General features: G+C 50.2%; 1 long non-coding RNA gene across 3 annotated transcripts in view; it reads right to left on the bottom strand.

The window, feature by feature from the left end:
- The window catches only part of LOC126076160 (uncharacterized), an 11,029-nt gene extending 1,396 nt beyond the window's left edge, over nt 1-9,633 (bottom strand). Inside the window, exons 1-4 of one of the 3 annotated variants that reach the window (XR_007517444.1) lie at nt 9,214-9,633; nt 6,714-7,018; nt 6,152-6,383; nt 1-886 (exon numbers count right to left, since the gene is read on the bottom strand). The exon at nt 1-886 is cut by the window's left edge and continues 1,396 nt beyond it. This is a non-coding gene — a long non-coding RNA (uncharacterized LOC126076160). The other 2 variants (XR_007517443.1, XR_007517445.1) reach the window with 2 other exon arrangements.
- Nucleotides 9,634-11,988: the final 2,355 nt, after the last annotated feature.

Genomic DNA, 11,988 nt, shown 5'->3' with positions numbered 1-11,988 from the left:
CCTTATTCATCGTCCAGCTTTCACATGCATATGATGTGACTGAAAATACCACGGCTTGGGTCAGGTGCACCTTAGTCCTCAAGGTGACATCTTTGCTTTAACACTTTAAAGAAGCCTTTTACAGCAGATTTACCCAATGCAATGCATCCTTTGATTTCTTGACTGTTGCTTCCATGGGCGTTGATTGTGGATACAAATAAAATGGAATTGTTGACCACTTCAATATTTTCTCTATTTATCATGATGTTACTTATTGGTCTAGTTGTGAGGATTTCTGTTTTCTTTATGTTGAGGTGTAATCCATACTGAAGGCTGTGATCTTTGATCTTCATCCATAAGTGCTTCAGGTCCTCTTCACTTTCAGCAAGCAAGGTTGTGTCATCTGCACAACGCAGGTTGTTAATGAGCCTTCCTCCAATCCTGATGCCCCGTTCTTCTTCAGGTAGCTCAGCTTCTCCAATTATTTGCTCAGGATACAGATTGAATAAGTATGGTGAAAGGATACAACCCTGATGCACACATTTTCTGATTCTAAACCACTCAGTGTCCCCTTGTTCTGTTCCAATGACTATCTCTTGGTGTATGCCCAGGTTTCTAATGAACACAATTAGTGTTCCGGAATTCCCATTCTTCACAATACTATCCATAGTTCGTTATGATGCACACAGTTGAATGCCTTTCCTTAGTCAATAAAACATAGGCAAACATCTTTTCTGGTGTTCTCTGTTTTCAGCCAAGATCCATCTGACATCAGAAATGATACCCCTAGTTGCACATCCTCTTCTGAATCGGGCCTGAATTTCTGGCTAAAATGCTACTTTGTTTAAAGTTACAACGTTTTCATGGAAGCTGGTGATATATGCACTGAAGTGTTTCTGGGAGCTTTCTGTAAGGATGGTTTCACAAGCAATTGAAAAATTTTTATCTCCTTCTTCAAGGCTTCAAAATGTTGTAAAATAACATGTAACATCAGTGATAGGGAAAAAGGATATCAATGCAATTGGGAAAAGAGAGGGTTTGTGCTCCCTCAATGAAGTCACCTGCTTCTGGGGCTCTGCTACCCCTCAAGCATCCGGGGCTTCCTTACTCTGTGGGTGCCCCCTATTCAGAGCTGGGCATGTGGCACTAACACATATGAGGAGTAGGGCCACCTGCATGGTATGCGAATCTCCAAGCTGCACAAAGCCCCGTGCTTGGAAGGGCTGCTCACCTGGCTTAATGCTCTGATGTTGCCATCTTGAAATTTGTAATCATATTTGAAGAAGGGCTCTGCATTTTTATTTTGCTCTAACCAAAACCAAACCCATTGCCATCCAGTCACTTCTGACTCATAGTGAATCTATAGAACAGAGTAGAGCTGCCCCATAGGGTTTCCAAGTAGCAGCTGGTCATTTCAAACTGCTGACCTTTTGGTTGGCGACTGAGCTCTTAACCACTACAGCACCAGGGCTCCAATTTTGCCCCAGGCCCTGTAAATTATGTAGCCAGACTTGGCAAGGAGCTCCAGGGCCTTGATTTCCAGTTTCCTGAATGCAGCAGCCAGCTTTTTGTCGCAGGGTTCTTTTATTTCCCACCCAGTGACTCCTCTTATTATTATATTTTGTCCTTTTGGGGTCAGACAAACTCCTTTTGGGGTTTGTCTGACCCCAGAAAACCAAAGTATATATCTGCTGCCCCTCAGAGGCACTTGCTTGTGAGGAGGGGGTGCAGTCTCAAGGAAAGAGCCCCAGTCCTGGCATCGCTAAAGGGGAAAAGGGGCTCATTTGTAAAAACATGCACGATCACTTGCAGGTTTTTTCTGGAGACTGGAATCAACACCTCATTGAATGTTTTTAGGACCTTTTTGCCAGGCTGTGTATCCCCAGTAAAGTCAAATGGCTCCCAAGAGACCGAAAAGGCCACATAAACAAGAGACTACATCAGCCTGAGACCAGAAGAACTAGATGGTGCCTGGCTACAACCGATGACTGCTCTGACAGGGAACACAACAGGGAACCCCTGAGGGAGCAGGAGAGCAGTGGGATGCAGACCCCAAATTCTCATAAAAAGACCAGACTTAATGGTCTGACTGAGATGAGAAGGACCCCAGATGTCATGGTCCCCAGACCTTCTGCTAGCCCAAGACAGAAACCATTCCCAAAGCCAACACTTCAGACAGGGATTAGACTAGACTATGGGACAGAAAATGATACTGGTGAAGACTGAGCTTCTTGGATCAAGTAGGCACATGAGACTATGTGGGCAGCTCCTGTCTGGAGAAGAGATGAGAGGACAGAGGGGGTCAGAAGCTGGCCAAATGAACACGAAAATAGAGAGTGGAGGGGAGGAGTGTGCTGCCTCGTTAGAGGGAGAGCAACTAGGAGTATATAAAAAAAAAGTATATAGCAAGATATATATAAATTTTTGTATGAAGGACTGACTTCGTTTGTAAATTTTCATCTAAAGGACAATAAAAATTAAAAGAAAAAAAGGAACCCTGTGAGGGAAGTCAGCACAACTGGACTAAGCCAAAAGCTAAGAAGTTTCCTGAATATAATCAAACACTTCGAGGGACAGAGTACCAGGGGCAGGAGTCTGGGGACCTTGGTTTCAGGGGACATCTAGGCCAACTAGCATAACAAAGTTTATTAAGAAAATGTTCTGCATCCCACTTTGCCGAGAGGTGTCTGAGGTCTTAAGAGCTAGGAAGCAGCCATCTATGATGCATCAATTTGTCCCACCCCACCTGCAGCAAAGGAGAATGAAGAACACCAAAGACACAAAGAAAATATTAGCCCAAGAAACAGAAAGGGCTGCATAAACTAGAGACTCTGTCAGCCTGAGACCAGAAGAACTAGATGGTGCCAGGCACCACCAATGACTGCCCTGACAGAGAACACAACAGAGAGTCCCTGATGGAGCGGGAGAGAAGTGGGGTGCAGAACTCAAATTCTAGTGAAAAGACCAGACTTGATGGCCTGAATGAGACTGCAGGGACCCCAGAAGACATGGCCCCTGGACTATCTGTTAGCCCAGAACTAAAACCATCCCCGAAGCCAGCTCCTGAAGCCAAAGATTAGGCTGAACTATAAGACATAAAATGATACTGGTGAAGAGTAGGCTTCTTGGCTCAAGTAGATACATGAGATTATGTGGGTAGCTCCTGTGTGAGGGGAGATGAGAAGGCAGAAGGGGACAGGACCTGGTTGAATGGACACGGGAAGTACAGGGTGGAGAGGAGGAGTGTGCTGACACATTGTAGGAAAAGCAACTAGGGTCACATAACAAGGTGTGTATAAGTTTTTGTATGAGAAACTGACTTGAATTGTAAACTTTCACTTAAAGCACAATAAAAAAAAAAAAAAAGGAAAAAAAATCAGATGGCTCAGGTCAGAGCCGCTGTCTAGAGACCCATCCTATGCCTGATCCCACCTTTCAAGGATCAGGGTACCTGGGAGGCATCCAGTTTCTGCAGCAGTGCCTTCTGCGAGGTGGTGATCTGCCTGTCTCTAGAGGCATTCAACAAAGACTGCACTGCAAGGTCACCATGCAGACAATACCTGTTAGGGGAGGTTGGCCTGGAGAATCTTGTCCTGACATTCTGATTGTATGGGGCAACCAGCAGCTTCTTGAGAGCAGGATTTATGTCGGAATCCCCAGTGCTCAGCACAGAGCCGGACTTAAGGAGGGGCTCAGTGACGGTTTATTTTGGGATAAGAAACAAAACCGAAAAGGTCATGGGAGGAAAGCAATTGAGAGTTGAGATGAGATCAGAGAGATTTACAAGAAACAGGCGACTCTTGAGAGAAACCAGTAGCCACCATCCACCTTGACAGCAGTTTAATGGCAGCAGCTGATGTTTATTGGAAGCCCTGGGGGGTCCAAACAGTTAAGGTGTCAGCTGCTAACTGAAAGGTTGGCGGTACGAGTCCACCCAGAGGCTCCTCAGAAGAAAGGCCTGGCTATCTACTTTGGAATTTAGCCACTGAACACCCCATGGAGCACAGTTCTGTGACATACGGGGTCACCATGGGTTGGAACTGATCTGGCTGCAGCTGGTTTTGGTAATGTTTATTGAGTGCCCACTGCATGCCAGTGCTATGCTCAGTGTTCACGAGCGTTATCCCACTCAAGTCTCCCAACAACACTGTTGAGTCAGGACTATTATGAATGAGGAGACTGAGGACCAAAGAGACCAGGTTACTCACCCAGGGCCACACAGCCAGTACAGGGGAGTATGGGGGTTTGAACGCAGGCTTCTGAAGTGCAATGGCATGCCCAGGCTTTTGTGACTGGTGGGGGCTCTACGCCTGGGACATAGGGACCACTTCTTTATCCTGTCATTACACACGGACGCCGCAGACATGAAGATGTTACTTCAAATTGGCTCAAAGAAGCAAATCTGTTCTAAAAGGGGTAAGTGAGCTTCAAAACCAAAAACCAAACCCGTTGGCTGCGGAGTCGATTCCAACTCCTAGCAACCCTATAGGACAGAGTAGAACTGCCCCATAGAGTTTCCAAGGAGCAGCTGGTGGATTTGAACAGCCAACATTTTAGTTGGCAGCCACGCTTTTAAACACCATGTCACCAGGGCTCCTCGGTGACCTGGAAATATCACCTCCGTGGAAGCTACCACTTCCTGTGGAGTGGGTAACTGAGGCACAAACTCCCTCCCCGTTGGTCCCCCAGCTCTCAGGTGCTTCTTTTTCAAGGCTTGGGCTGGGCCCTGGCTCAGTAGGAAACCCACCTCCCTCTATAATACCAGCTGGTGTGTACACAGGGGCTACAGCCTGCTGGGAGTAGGGAGGGGGCGCAGGTGGGCTCACCCCTTTTACGGTGTCCTTGGCCCTGTGGGGTTTTCTAGTTTCAGACACCCCACTGGTGCATCTTGATTTCCTTCTCCTGGCAATAGGAAGTGTTGCCAGCCCCAGGCCTGTTTCCTTCATGGCAGCCCCAGGAGCTGCTGTGTATTTACAGGACACCACCACCCCCCTCCACCCCGTCACAGTCCCCACAAACTCCCCAGAGCCCGTCTGGCCTGTCTGACCCCGGTAGACGTGTTGAGAGTCCTGCTGGCATCAGGGTACGGGTGGGGGAGGGCGGGGGCGAGACTCTAGGCCAGCCTTCTCACCTCTGCTCAGGCACACCCCCTACTGCCCCAGCTGCTGCTCACTGAAGAGGAGTCTGGGGTCTGGGTGCCCTGGGGGTGGAGGCACAGGTTAGTGGTGACCTCTGGAAGGGTAAGTCCACTGCCTCAAGCAAGGCCAGCCCAGGTGATTCCTGATGTGGCCAGCTGGGCCCAGTACCAGTCAAGCCCGGGGACCCACTGGGAGGCCAGCAGAGCGCCAGGCGTCTGAATGCTGCCGGGGCTTTGCCACCCCATGGAGGGCTTCCCTCTCCCTGTGCATGCCCCAGGAATCAGGACTCTCACAGGGAGGAGGGCCTGGTCTCTTCTCCTCCCCAAGCACTACCCTCAGCTGCCATGTTGTGTCTCCTCGTACCACCATTCCCACTTGGCACCACAGCCACCTTGGCATGGCTGCCTCAGGCAGAGCGGGTGGGGTTGTGGAGGTGGTTTGGGTGTCAGGCTCAGAAGGAGTCACCCCGAACGGCTGCTGGGAACCCACTCAAGAGAGGTAGGAGGGGCTGGACAGGGGCAATGTCCACCCCCAGCCTTCGGCGTGCCCAGGCTGCAGTGAGCCAGGGGAAGCTGTGCAGACCGGGGCTGCCTCTCCTGGGCTCTCGGGGGTTCCTCACCCTCCTGGGCAGGACTGGGCCTCACAGGGTTAAGATCTGGGAGCCCTGTGGCACCGTGCCCTCTCCTCCTTCCCCCCAGCAGGGGAGGGGCAAGAAGGAATCAGAGAGAAGAAAACCGAAATCTACTTTCCCCTTAAAGAGCCCTGATGGCCACCAGGGCCGAGCAGCCCGCAGGGAGGGAGATGTCCGGGAAGATTCCTGCCCCAACTTTCCCGAGCCTTTGTTTGCTGGAGGCCAAGGAGGGGGAGGCTGGGGAGGGTGACTGTCGGGCTGGGCCACACGCTCTGATGGCGGCCGCTGTGGCCTCCCCCGCCCCCCGACACGCAGCTCCCCCCAGCCCCCACCGGGTGCTTCCCGACCCGAGCACCGGGCCTCGGTGGGGCCCGAGGCGGGTGGCAAGGGCGCGGCCTCTTACCAGCTCTTAGTACGTCCTGGGTGTCTGGCGGAGCTCAGAGTCAAGTTCATGTCCGGCCTGAGGCCCGGGGCACAGCAGGGGGCAGTGGGGTCACTGTCATTCAGCCCTCCAGCCCCAACTTTTTGCACAGTCGCCTGAGCTGGAAGTTTCCGGGCTTCGAGGACGCTGGGCTGGGTTTCAGCAGCGACATCTGAGCTTGGCAACAAAGAGCGAAAGAAAGAGGGAAGGCAGGCTGGGAAAGAGGAGGAAAGAAAGAAGTACAGTGGGGAGAGAGCTGCTGCCCAGAAATCCCCAGAACTTGAAATTCCACTCGGATGGTTTCTTTCTTTCTTTTTTTAAAAACTAGCAAGTTTCAGACCCCTCTCAGTAGGGTCTTTCCCCAGAGCTTTGGTCCCAGAGACCATGCTTAGCACCTGGGTGCTGACAATCACCCCAGAGTAATTTGGGTGCCGTTTTTTGGGGGGCGGGTGGGTGGTCAACACTCATACCACGTCCCAGGGCAGCAGGGAGTCAAGGCTCAAGGGACAAGGGCCTTGGAGGGGTCAGCTCCATCTTGTCTTACCTGTCCTGCACATGGGCTTGGGTCTTCTCTGCTGCAAGCGGCCAACAGCTGGGACCACTGGTGTCCAGGGAAGGACCTGGGACTCCCCCAGGCCCACCTTGCTCCTGTCCGCAGGCTCCACGGGAGGGAGAGGAGCCTGTGGGAACCGAAGGCCCCTTTCATGTCTTCTGGGGTGGATGGCTGGTGGGTGAGGCCTGAAGGATCCATCACTCTGGCCCCCCTTGGAAGCTCCCGGCTACAGGTGACCACATTCTGCCCTCTTCTCTGCCTGGTGTGGACCTCTGGGGCAGGTCCTGGGGACACGTCTGAGGAGGGGGAGACAGCTGAGGGGTCGGGGCCTGGCAGCATGCCCGTGGCCTGAGCCCAGACCCCCCTCCCCCAGGCTGCACTGAAGATGCTTCAGGCACTGGCATGGAGCTGAGGGCCTGGGATGGTCCTACACTGCCCAGATTGTCCATTTGTTTATCCACCCTTCCCTGCAGGGAGAAAACATGGGGCTCCAGAACAACATTTCAGGGGGAAGAGTGGGGCTGGTTGTTTGTTTTTATTTGTTTTTTAAAGAAAAGTGGGCACAGGGCCGTGGAGGCCAGTGGAGGCGGGGGTTGGGTGGCAGGAATGCTTTCTCTTCACTGTCTCCCCACAGAAGTGGGTGGCGCCGAGCAGAACTGGGAGCCACTCTCATAAACGGATATTTGCCCTTAAAACATGATCTTTCCAGAGTCAATGCTGGGTATCCGCACATGGTTTGTGGGAGAAGCCACAGCCATGGGAGTGCCATGGGGCCGCCCATCCACCTATAGACTATTCTAGAACCTGACAGGGGCTGGGAACAAAGAGGAAGCAGAGGGTAGGTCTGGTGCTGGCTGGGAGGGGGTATGGTCCCTGTTTTCAGAGCAGCATAGATACCAGTCATCTTGGATACACACAGGCTGACTGTCCATTCTCAGTGGCCACAAAAAAAAAATAAAAGTTGCAAAATAAATACATAAAAATTAAATACAAACAGTTACTATGGAGCTGATCCTAACTCTTGTCGACCCCAAGTGCGCAGAGCGAAACTGTGCTCCATAGGGTTTTCAAGGTTGTGACTTTTGGGAGCAGATCGCCAGGACATTCTTATGAGGTGCCTCGGGGGGTTTCAAACCACCAACCTGTCAGTTAGTAGTTGAGTGCTTAATCCATTGAGCCACCCAGGGACTCCTTCAGTGGCCACATTTGGCCTCATCTGGGGGGTACATTTACCTGCCAGTGAAGACCCAGACCCTTTCCCCAGAGGGAGGGAAATAAAATCTCTCACTGTGTTATCACAGTAGTGAGCATTGGCGTCTATGTTTCTTTTCGTATTTCTCCCCAAGGCTGGTCATGGAAGACGCACACTCCATGAGAAGCAGCTGAGGCCCCACTGAGGGGAGATGCCGGGGCTTTTGCCATTTCAAGGGACCAGGCTGTGCCCCTTGTTCTAAGTGAAAATGAAAGCCCCTGGCAGAAGCCCTGCCCTTTCCTGGGGAGGGGAGTGGCTGTCCCCTATGGCCAGGGTCTCTACTCCTCAGGTGCACGCCCCTTGTGTTTTCAGGACAGGAAAGTGCGTTGGAAAGTGCACTTCTCCTGAAGTTTGAACTTCTCTGCTCCCTGTGGCGTGGTCACTGGTGGTCCGTTTGTTCTCAAGGTGGTCGCCCATGAAGCTGAGGGCACCTTCTCACAGGGCCCTGTGCTCAGAGGGTCCCTCTCTTGGTTTAATGCCCTGCGGGTCCTGCCCTGAGATTCTTAGTCGCTTTTGAACAAGGGACCCCATTTTTTTATTTTGCCTTGGGCCCTGCAAATTATGTAGCTGGTCCTGTCCTTAGTCACTGGTGAGCAGTGCCATAAGTGGGAAAAAAAACTATGATTTTTATAGTTCTTCTACTAAGTTCTGTTTACAGAAATAATTCCCAATCTATGTAAACAAGGTAAAAATATTTTAATGAAAGATCACTGTATGCAGGAAACTGTTCACCTCTGAGAAGCAGGGAGTTGTTACAAAAATCGAATGGTGCTGAGTCTGAACCATGCCATCCAGGCCCCAGCTCCACCACATGGACACCGTGTGCGGCCTCGGGGCCTGGGGTCCCTCCTGGGCAGGGGTAAGAACAGACTCAGTGTTTTGTGAATGCGGGATGGTGAAGGGTTTCGTGGCAGACCCAGCAGGCGTCAGACACTTAATAACATTTGATTATCATAGTTATCATTTGGAATGCAGGCTCAGATACGGTTTGTTACTTTATAAAGTACGTGGACTTTCTCTCTTCTCATTATAAAAGTAATATTCACAATCATAGAAAGTGTGGCGAATACAAGAAAGAGAGAGAGAGAAACAGAGACAGAAAGAGAGAGAGAAAAAGAAAAATTTTCCTTCCAGCTCCTTTGTCCAAAGCCTTTGGCCAGTCACATTTGAATGCCTTTCCTTACAGTTATATAAATAGATACACAAATACATTATTTTTTAAAAACATTTTTCCTTTACCTCGTCTGCTGATTTGTACACTGGAATGCTGGCGAGGCCTCATAGGAAAATCTGCACAGGACCACTCGTCTTTCGAGTTGTGAAACAATTTCAAGCTGAACACACCTCGAATGCAGCCCTCACACGCAGGTATAAATCCACAGCCCCCGGGGCTGCCTGTTCCGGAGAGCCATACACGGTGTCGTTTTGCAGGCACAGAGCACTGGGTGATGAAAACAACATATCACCCAGTGTCCTTAACCTGCTGGGTGCAGCCCCACCCTTCCCATTTGTGACTGGGTTGAAAACATTCTTTCAGTTTCCAGGCTTTTCTTTTTCATTCCCACAGTCTGCTGTAGAGTCCGCTGTCAGGAGGGAGGGACATGGGAGCGCTCAGGTCTCCTCCTGGCATCTTTGTGTGGCCAGCAGCAAGACAGAGGGCAGGGGGTGACAGTGTCCCAGCAGCTCCAGCCCTCCAGCCTGGAGCCCTGTTCTCAGAAGACGCTCACAATCAACCATGGGTCACTAAGTATGCCGTAGATATGCACACAGGAACCCGGAGCAGACAAACTGACCAGCAGACACAGGAAGAACACAGCCCCTGGCCCCCAAACGCACACTGTTCCTATCAGCTCTTGGGGGCCCAGAAGCCGGGAAGCGACGTTTAGAGGCAGTAAGAATCCAGGCATGCTGTGGTCTGAGCTCCATCAGCACCACAAGTCACTCTGCTGCTCCGTGCCTCAGTTTCCCCAAATGTGAACAATAACCCCAACCTTGTAGGCCAAGCTGCAGTCCTGCACCTCTCATTTAGGAGGGCCACTCTGGCAGGATGAGTGGCCCAGAAGTGGAGAGAACAAGACCCACCGGCACCCCCCGTTGCCAGAGCAGCACAGGAGACTGGCATATTCTGGAGAGACCCACACAGCCACAGGGGAGTGGCTGTCCCTATGAGAGGGTTTGACTTGGGGGGCGGCCGAGCTGACCCAGGGATACGGCTTCTCTAGGCAGCCGTTCCCCACAAACACCAGAAGCTCAGCAGTGCCCAGCAGGCATGGCAGCCTTCAAGAACAAGCCGGCGCAGAACCAGCCAAAGAACAGCGGGAGGGAGACCCAGCCACCCTGCCCACACGGTCTGCCACCACTTGCCAGGCAATGGTCCCTTTCTCCAGACCCGGGAGTCCTTGCCATCCTGTCCCTCCTGAAGCCCAGTGCCACACCCTGGCCTGCTACAGCTGGGAAAGAAGAAAAGCATATTTGCTTTTATTTAATTTGTTTATAAAAATGTTCATTACAGAAAAATTGGAAATACAGAAAAGCACAAAAGAGAAAACAAAAATTACTTATAATTACTGGATATGTTTTGGTATATTTTTCCAACCATATATGTTGCGTGTGTGTATGTACAAATATATTTATATATGTATATGCATATGTATACATATATGCAAGGAGCCCTGGTGGCACAGTGATTAAAGAGCTTGGTTGCTAACCTAGAGGTCTGAGGTTCGAATTCACCAGCCACTCCTGTGGAAAAAGATTACAGCCTTAGAAGCTTTATGGGGCAGTTCTACTCTGTCCTGTGGGGTCCTTATGAGTTGGAATTGACAGCATGGATTATATATATGTAAATACAGTTAAAGATTAAATTGGATCAGTTCTTTCTTTTTTTTTTTGCTTAATATATTATGGACATTTTATGTCATTAAATACTACTGTATACAGAATTTGGAAAATAAAGACTAAACGTGAATTCATTTTTTTAAATTAACTTCACCGAGGTATAATTTTCATACAGTAAGACGCCTCTCACTTAAACTGTTCACTAAGTTTCGACAAATGTACACACCATGTAACCACCACCATGATCAAGAGGAAAAACTTCCCACCACGGAGGAAGCGTTCCCTCGTTCCTCCTTCCCCACTTTCCAGGCTCCGGGTGCACTCATCTGGATACTAGCCCTGTCGAGTAGCTTCAACCCTATTCAATTTTCACCTAAGTGGGGTTATAGGGTATGAGCTGTGGCTTTGCGTCATTATTTAGACATTTGTTTAAGTCCTGGAGCCTATAGCAATAGACCTTCCTTTTTATTGGTTTGTACTATTTTATTGTAAGCCTATCGCCGCAGTGTGCTTAACCATTTGTCTGCTGATGGACAACTGGGCTGCTTCTGACTTTTTGAGTTTTTGCGAATGCCAATTATTATTTTACATTTTTAATGAGAAACGGCCCCGGCACAGGCTGGAGAACTCCCATGAAGGTGGGTGACCCTGTGTGTCTCCTTTCCGGAGCACTCCTGAGAGCTGTGGAAGACCCCACCCTATGGATGGCGCATCATTTTTGCCACTATGGTTGGACGTTGAGTCTCTAAGTTTTGTTATTATAAATAATACTGCTGGCAACACCTTTATACTGACATTTTATGCATGGCTATGATGACTCCCTGGAGTCCTTGGGTGGTGCAAATGGTTAACACATTTGGCTGCTGATCAGAGGCAGGTCAGAGGTTCGAGTCCACCCAGAGGTACCTCAGAAGAAAGGCCTGGCGATCTATTTATGAAAAACCAGCCATTGAAAATTCTATGGAGCACAGTTCTACTCTGACACACTTGGGGGTCAACGGGTATGATGATAGCCTGAGGGTAGATTCCCAGAAGCCAAAGCATTGGGTCAAAGTGTGCCCACGTTTTAAGGCCCTTGACATACGAGGCCAGGATTCGTCAGTACATTCGTATCCATATTTTTCTATTTATTTCCCAAGCCCATGATTGGCAACATGATCCCATTTCTCAGGTGGA

This window comes from Elephas maximus, chromosome 4 (genome assembly GCF_024166365.1).
Source record: "Elephas maximus indicus isolate mEleMax1 chromosome 4, mEleMax1 primary haplotype, whole genome shotgun sequence".
Taxonomy (NCBI): Eukaryota; Metazoa; Chordata; class Mammalia; order Proboscidea; family Elephantidae; genus Elephas; species Elephas maximus.
This window is presented reverse-complemented; position numbering and strand designations above follow the sequence as displayed.